An 8,989-nucleotide genomic window follows, 5' to 3' on the forward strand; every position below is an offset into this window, starting at 1 on the left:
CTAAGGGTCATGACCCCTCTTCTTCTACACAGATTTTTCAAAGTCTTAAGGGCATACCTTATGGACTAAACATGCTAGGAAACTTCCCTTACTAGGGCATTATACTTATATTCGAATTGCTTTAGAACAAAGCCTATCCACCCATAGAAAAAACAACAACTCTTGCCTCCATAAGAGGCTCAACCTAGCTCATATGGATCCATATATTCTGGGCATTTAGTTTACTGAAACTTGACCTAAACTTCAGATCTCTACGACCCTCAAACTACGGTTACCTCAGTCAATATTACACCTGCGGCTACTTCCATTCTAGCCCTAAATTCTAGTGAAGGCCCTATGTTGCTTAGTTGTTTTATATCCTTATCTTGGTAAGTTCTTAAGTGGGACAAGTTGAGCTTGTACATGAGTGGCCTAAGATGAGTTATATGTAGTTCTTAGGTGAACAAGGCACAATCTACTTGTAATAGGTGCAATTGGTCAAGTTATTTTGATTGAAGCAGGCTAATGTCACATGAACTTCAGTAGCTAAGGACTTGATTGGGTTCCCAAGTCATGAAAAAATGTAAGGTTAGTTGTGAGGGTGTGAGTTCCAAGGCATGCTAGGGAATGCTAACATGTTCCCATTAGTGCGAAGGCATGTCAAATATGCTAAGATGTGCCAAGTGCTAAGGCATGCCAAGATGTGAAAGGGTGTCATAATACGTGCCAGGGATTGTCAAGGCAACAAAAAGGAGAAACACGTTAAAATACAAGGAAATGAACACATAATAGGATTAATAAGTCATCAATTTACCTTTTCCAAGAGGGTTAGGCTAGGCACACTAACAATAGGTGCCAAGTGCCAAGTGTTAGTGCATTCTAAACTCCAAATATTCCTATGTTACTTCTCATCCACTTTCCAGTAGTTGATATCAAATAACTTTAATATTAAACCATGCCAAAGCATACCAAGGCATCTCAACAAATGCTAGTGTTGGCTTGGTGGGGCCTGACCCAGGTTCATTGTTAGTTAGCCAAACAAATCCCTATACTACTGGCCCTTTCGGCATTAGCCCGTGGAGCGCGGACCGAAGTTTCACCCAAAGCAGTATGGGGGGATGCTGGAACCAAGTTTCCGCACCCTGAGATGGTCGTGATGTCGATTTATTCCTCTTATTCCTGATTTCGCGCAGTTCATTAAGTTCTAGGGCTATGTCTATCTAGCCCTTTATTCCACCTTTCAGTACCTCCGCGAAGGGTTACGATTGGCCTTTGCGTAGCCCTAACCTATGGTTCAGGTACTTTCGCGTTGCTAGGGCAGCGTATCGTGTAGATTCCCAAAGTAGCTTAAGTATCTTACTTATCTTATTAAACAATCACAGTTAGCGCTGTGTAAATAGATATCCTTATTTGCGTTCAATTATACCACGTAATTACATACATTCGCGCATCATATAAGCATTATAAATGACTTCATACACAATATGACAGATGCATTAATAGGAAACAAAGACACAACATTTGTAAAATGCTTCTCTTTATTGATATCTTCAGACGATTACATACTCTATCCGCCCTACTCACACAACTGCAGGGGTCTGCACACTTAGTTGCGGACTTCTACCCTAGGCCTCTGTGCACTCAGCTGTAGAGCCTCTACCTACGCTAAGACCCGAAACTTAGACTTCTCTCCTTATCGCTGAAGACTTCATCTACAACTTATGACTTCTAACTACTTAGAGCTTACTTACTTAGATCTTTTTATACAATCCCATGGTCCGCGGACCATGGGTAAATCTTTTACAGTTGAATTTACTTTACAAAATAAGGGCGGACAACCCTTTATGAGTCATGACACCTTCCCTCTCTGTGACCACAAAATGCGGAGTCTATACAACTTTATTACAAACTTCGACCCAAACATGGGCTTTTATCCCCAAAAATGTCCTTGGGGGATCCCATTCCCAATAGGCCCCCAACACAAACATTGTGACTCGCCCTCGAGTCACTCGACAGGTGCAGATATCTTAGTGCTAAGACCTCCTAGCTCGACCCGTATGACCGCAACCTCAGCAGTGCACTATGTGGCCGCCTGCTTCACGTCTTCAACCATCTACTCGGTCACTGCTCTTGAAATGTCGGCCTGAAGCTTTTGCTGAGTTGCTTGCGGAGTTGCAAGATTTCCTTCAATAGAGGCTGTCACCGTGTAAGCCTCATCAAGCCAGGGCTTTAGTCATGCCTTCAACACTGCTTCCTTGTGCAGCGCTGCATCCACCTGTTCCTTCAGCTGCTTGGCCTCCTTCAGCTTTGCCAATCTCTGTGTGAGCGTGACGGTTCGCGCTGTGCCTTTGACTTCATCATAGAGCTGCTGCAGCTCATGCACTTCTGTCTCCAGTCGCTATACATTATGGTCCTCCTGTAAGTTTGTCAGGACCTCGAACAAGTGCTCAAATAGTTGCGTGCAGTTTGCTACTGCACTGTCAACTGCCACTACTGCTTCTGTGACAGCGGTTGTCCGCTGCTCCTTTACTTCTAGCGGAGTTGAAGGCTGGGCCGTCAACTGTAACTCTTTTATCTGCAAGTTCAACTCCAACTGAACCTTCGCCATTTTTGTACTAGCGTTGTGCACCTCGACTGGTTCTTCCTCATGAATGGACAACTCTGGGACCATTCGACATGCCTCCTCCACTACCTACATTATACATTTGTTCTGGTTAGTCACCTCGGTCACAACGGCGATGGCAGAGTCTCGCTGTAGTACCATCTGCTCATTGTTAATCTGCTGCTCACTAATCACATGGAGGGCGCAGTGCTCACAGGCCCTCAGCTCCGCAATCACTCCATCCTATAAGAGGTGGAGCACTTCACCAGGGAGCGCTACCAGGTTCAACCCTACTCCCTTGAGGGCACTGATAGTGGGCTTGTCAACTTCATTCTCTGTGGTCAGTGCTCCATCAAGCAACACTATCACGCTGGAGGCCTTCGCGCACAGCATCTCGGCAACATCTGAAGTGCTGATAGCAAGGCTGGTAGACACTGTGCCAGCCTGTAATGTGTGGGTTTGCAGCTCCTGCAAACCTGTCATGATAGCCCCCAAGATTATTCGCTGCTACTGCTCAAACTATTGTAGGGTCTCCGTGGTGACATCCTGCACCATGTCAAATCACCCTTTGTGAGGGTGATTGGGTCCAGTGATGTCTTAGTAGCCTTTGATTTCTTCTTGGACCCTCCTTTCTCCTGCTTCCTTGGACGCTTGATGCGGGCGGACATTGCTTATGGGTCTGCGCCGTGTTGTTCTGTCTGCTCGTCCATTTCCTCTTATGTCTTAGGTGAAGGTGACCTTGCGCCTTTGTGAGAGCCTTGCTTTGTTCCATCCGTTTGCTTCTCTGTCTGCTGAGTGGCATTGCGCTCCACCTGGGCCTTGTCAAGGACCTCCTTCTTTCTCTTTTCGGCTAGCTACATCATCTTTAGCTTGGCCTCCTCCTTCTTTCTCTGCGTGGTGGACTTGCTCCCTCCCACCGCCAAGTCTATTGTAGTGCGCAACTCTGCTGGCCATCGATCAAGTACTGCATCAATGGCGTCATCCGTTGCCAGGTAAGGCAAGTCATACCATTGCTACACAACGTCCTTCCACACCCTGATGGCCACATGGTGAAAATCTGCTTTGAACTCTGCGTAGCCCTGCAGGTTGGCAAACACCGTAGGCAACAACTGTGGTTTGCGATTGATGGCCATGCGGATGTTCATCTCCATCAAGATCCAAAAGATCTTGTTGTCCTTGATTCGTTGCGCATCCTTGGTCACCCACAGCAATGCGTACTTCATTGCTTCTAGTAGGTCTAGCACGAATGAAGGGAATTGGCTGTCCTCTGGCAGCGCCCATGCTACCAGCACAATCGAAAACAAGAGCCACGCATAGTGGAACGTCTTGTTGAGCTCCTGTGCTTCACGATAGTTCACAAGGAACTCACCGCGGAGATAGTATACCCAATTGAACTGAACTCCTTCAGCGCACTGGGTTGTTAATGCGACGACAGGCGTCGGTACCTCATCAGCACAACACTTCCTCATCACCTTCCCATCTAGAATCTGTGTAGCCACCTTTATAGTAGGGTCACAGATGCTGGATATGGCATATCCACGCGGCTTCTTTACCAACTTAAACTTCTCTTTCATGGTCTCCACGAGGGCCTGCTCACCACCTTTTCTGCAAAATATCATGGCCAGATTTTCTCCTGTGTAAGGCAACCGTGTGATCCTCTGGATCAATCTGTCAGTGATGGAAATTGGCTCCTCCAACCACAAACACCCATCATGCACCAAGAATAGTAGCTACTTGATGACCAGTATGGTAACCGGGGTGCGATTGTAGTGCGGAACCCATAGTAGGTTGTGAAAACTTGCCTTGTCTACTCTCTGAGCCACCTTCGCGGCCCTAATGCGGTCATTTCGGTGGTTGTATCGATGATGCGGTGCATTAGCTGCTCGGTTGCCAGGTGTGGGAACTTCTCATGGTCGGCCACGTCCAAGTCTTCGAGCTTTAATAGAGGAACCCACCCCAAGTGCAGCCCTTCAAAAACAATTTCATCCGGCAGCAGATGGGTTTGCAAGGGGACCTTGCTCTCGTCGATATCTTTCGGGACCTTTGTCTTGCCTTTGCGTGGAGGGATGTACACAGGCAACAGAGTGATAGGCTCAACACTATGGGCTTCAACTTCCTCCACATCTACTCCCACGTCCTCATCATCCATCAGGTTGTCTTTGCTTTCTTCCTCCTCTAGCTCTAGATTGATGGCTTTGCCCTTCTCCTGTGCAATGGGTTTCAGTGGGTTTCCTCTCGGTAATGCACACACTAGTATCGCAGGCTACTTTCCCTTCTTATCCTTCACGCTTTCCTTGGTTGGGGTGGGCTTTGGTCTCGGCATCCTTGGTGATTTGGGGACTTCTTGTTAATACTTCGGCAACCTCTAGAGCAACTTCTTCAGCCTCCATATCAATTTCTGTCACCAACTCCTCTGCCTCGGTATCTATAGCTTCTGTGGGCACCGACATGATGTTCTGCAAGAACTCCTGTGTCTCCTTCGGCAATGTTTCAAATACTGAACTGGCTATCATAACTTCGAAGTTCTTGCGGTTCATGTGCGTCTGAGAACTCAACAAATCAATTCTTGAAATGCCAAGTGTTTTTTGTTGGACAGCCACCTGTAATTTATAGGGCATTTTGAATTCAAATCCGACCATTCCCCCCAAATTCGGTTCATTATTGCTGGATTGGCGGCAGATTTTCAAGGATCTGATCCTTAAATTCCGTCTTAACTTCCGTCCGCCTGCTCCATTTGGCTGCATTTCTACCGTCAAATCATGAACAATGACTTTAACGGTCACTTTCCGGCTGACCTGCGTGATTTCTCCCTGGGTAACGCAGCTCCCTTCATGTTATCGCGATCCTTGTGACACTTCCTTGCTTCGCGTAATCCTCCAATCACACAGCTCCCCAACCCAGGTAGTGTAGTTTATAGTCCCGCGCCTCCTTTCAGCTACCTGGAGCGCTAAGACTATGCTACTTTCATATAGTCACATGGTCGGACCACCGGTGTATGGCTTCAATTGACTGCCATTCACCTTTCTTGGGAAGGGATCTCCATTCAATTTGACCAACTGAATCGCTCCTCCGTCGGTAATCTCCTTAATGACATAGGGCCCTAACTAGTGCATTCTGAATTTCCCTGGAAATTTATCAAACTTTTTATCATATAACAAAACCAAGTCATTTACCTTAAAGGTGCGCAGCTTAATGTGCCAATGATGCCATGCTTTTTCGCGCTACTTTTGGACCTGTTGGTGAAATCCAACTAGAAATCTTTCTTCCTCAAGCTCAGCTAGCTACACGAGCCTCTCTTCCAGGCTCCACGATTTGTCATACCTGCGAGTGCCGCTATGCACAAACTAGGCACAATGTATTCCATGGGAATTACTGCTTCAACACCATATACAAGCCTAAAGGGTGTTTGTTCAGTCAACTTTTTGCATGTCGTCCGATAGGCCCATAGTACTGCAAGTATGCATAGGTGGCAATCACTTCACTGAGCATTACAAACGTTGCCCAGCGCATTCTCCAACATATTATTGAATGCTTCCACCATCTCGTTAGCCTGCGGGTGATAAGGCGTGCTTTTCTAGTGATCACTCATCAAAATATTTGGACACCCGAATCGCGTCAGTAAATACTCAAAGAAGAACTTCACAACAGTTGTGCCTATACAATCCTTTACAGGCTGTGCCTCCACCCATCGAGTCAAATACTCTGGCGTGGTGATAATGTACCTCGCTCCCATATTCTTCCCTTGGGGCTGAAAGGGTCCCACAAAATCTATAGCCCATTTTTCAAAGGGTTGTAATGTCATCTGTGGATTCAAAGGCAATTCATCCCTTCATGAGGGTCTTCCAGTCCTTTGACATACATCACACGCTTTGCAGTACGGTTTTGAATCTTGATGGAGGTTTGGCCACCACAATCCTGTGCGTAGAATCTTCTGCACAGTCGCTCTCCTTGCATAATGTCCTCTCGTGGTGCCCCCATGAGCGTCCACAAGGATACTGCTTCTTTCAAACTCCGATACATATCGTTGCAATATCTCATCAAACCCCATTTTGTACAGATGCCCTACAATGACATAAAATTTTGTCGTGCGCATCACTAACTCCTTCTTCTGTTGGAAGGTGTAACCTTCCGGGGCAGTTCCTGTCGTTAGGAAGTGTATGATATCTTCAAAATTACCATCCGCAACGCGCACTGTAAATAGCTGCGCGTCAGGAAATCCTTCTTCCAAATTAGTGGGCTCCTCCCCTGTTTCGATGCGCGATAGATGGTCTAGTCCTGCATTCATTCGTCCAGGTTTCACAATCACTTCAAAATCATAATCCTAGAACAATAACAACCACCTGCAGATTCTTCTCCCCAACATAGGATTATTGACCAGGTATTTCAACATGGAATGATCTGTATACATCTTAAAATGGCCACCCAGCAAATAGTGTCTAAACTTCTGCAGCGCGTATACCATGGCTAACCCTTCGCGCTCAGTGGTGGAATAGTTCTTCTCCACCTTGGATAACCTTCTGCTTGCGAACGCTATAGGATGGTCCAAGTCTCCTCCGCCAGCCTGTGTTAGTACTGCTCCCAGCGCTATACATGACGCGTCAACATGTACATGAAACTCCTTCTTCCAATTCAGGAAGACTAAAATTGGCGCGGTGACCATCTTTTCCTTCAATACATCCAAGCTTTTCTTACAGTCCTCGTTCCAGCAGAATGTGACATCCTTTTTCAATAACTTCTCCATAGGCACAGTGATTTGGACATAGCCTTTGATAAAATTTCTGTAGTATCCAGTATGTCCTAGGGTAGCATGCAGTTGTTTCACACTCCTCGGCGCTTCCAGGTTAAGTATCACCACAATCTTCACAGGATCTACCATCAGTCCCTGTCTACAAACCACATGACCCAGCAGGGTCCCAAAAGGAACAAAAAATAGGCACTTCTTTAGATTGAGCGCAATCTGGTATCTTCGACAGGTATCTAGCATCAGGCGCAAGCTTTCCACATGACGCTTCACCAGCCCAAACACAGTCCAGTCATCAAAGTACACTTCCAGGAACTTGTGAATAAATCCCTTGAACATCATAACAACCACACACGAAAAAATCGTAGGCGCATTATTCAATCCAAAAGGAATTACAGTGTACTAAAAACACCCCCACTCAGTCGCGAAGGTTGTCTTGCTCCTATTCTCCAGCGCGATTTTGATCTGATGGTAACTAGAGAACCCATCAGTGAAGGAATAAGCTTCCTGGCCACCTACATTGTCCAACACTTCATTAGTGAACGGAGTCGAGAAAGGATCATGTACACAAGTGTAATTCAACTTCCTGAGATCTACGCATATCCTTATTTCATCCTTCTGCTTCTTCTCCTGTACCACCATTGGGCTTACCCAATCAGATTCTTCCACAGGTTCAATGATGCCTGTCGCGAGCATCTTGTCTAGCTCTAAGAGGACCTTCTCCTTATACTTCGGATTGAGATGGTAAGGTCTTTGCTTAACTAGCTTAGCGTCAGGGTTCAACGTGATCTTCATAACACTTAGGTCCCCAATTATCCCTTTTAGAACCGTAAACTTGGTAGGGAACAAATCCTGGTATTCACGAAGCAATTCAGCGACCTTATCCACCGTCGCGTCATCCCAGTAGTCTCCAATCTTCACCAATTTGGGCTCTGCCTCCATACCAATATTTACTTGTTTCGTTTTTAGTGGCACAGTTATATCAAGATTCTCAATCTGCGGTCCTTCAACCTCGTGGTGACCTTCTGTTTCAGGGATGTTAACTTTTCGCAGATCCTCATCTTCTTCTTTAGCAGTTACATTATAGCATTCCAACACGTGACTCAGCTGAGTAGTCCAATCGGGTTGAATAAGGTTCAAGGGACCCTGCGGTATCCTAAATATTGCTGCTTTTACTTCTTGTAGTGCCTCATCAATACAATCAAACCCGTCTTCAAAGCTGAATGTCATTATGAATCCCTCGCACAGAATATCCCATTCACCTGTACCATGGCGAAGCTCTGTTTCTAAGTACTAGTTCATTGGGATGACATACAGGGTATAAAAAAACAAGTGCACCCATTCAGGTTCGAGCTCCTCTCCATAAGCCTGAGCCCATTTGGCCAAGTGCGCGCGCGGATCATCCTGTAGGTTTTAACCCCGTACAGAAATTACCTGCATATGAATTCTAACAACAGAAAATAAACAATGTGAGAGCATAACACATAAAACAAATATACACAGAGATTTCCCCCTGGATACCAAAACCGGGACTACCAGCTTGATTTTTCATTATTTTCCTTTCAATGTTACAATACATATTTATACATGCCGAAGCATCCAATACCATGGACTGAAAACCATCACGTCCAAAACCATGCACAAAACCATAAGTAGGTCCGCCCAAC

The sequence above is a fragment of the Pinus tabuliformis genome, chromosome 3_2 (assembly GCF_031772625.1).
Source record: "Pinus tabuliformis cultivar Carrire ecotype Pingquan chromosome 3_2, CPIR1, whole genome shotgun sequence".
In the NCBI taxonomy this organism is placed as follows: domain Eukaryota; kingdom Viridiplantae; phylum Streptophyta; class Pinopsida; order Pinales; family Pinaceae; genus Pinus; species Pinus tabuliformis.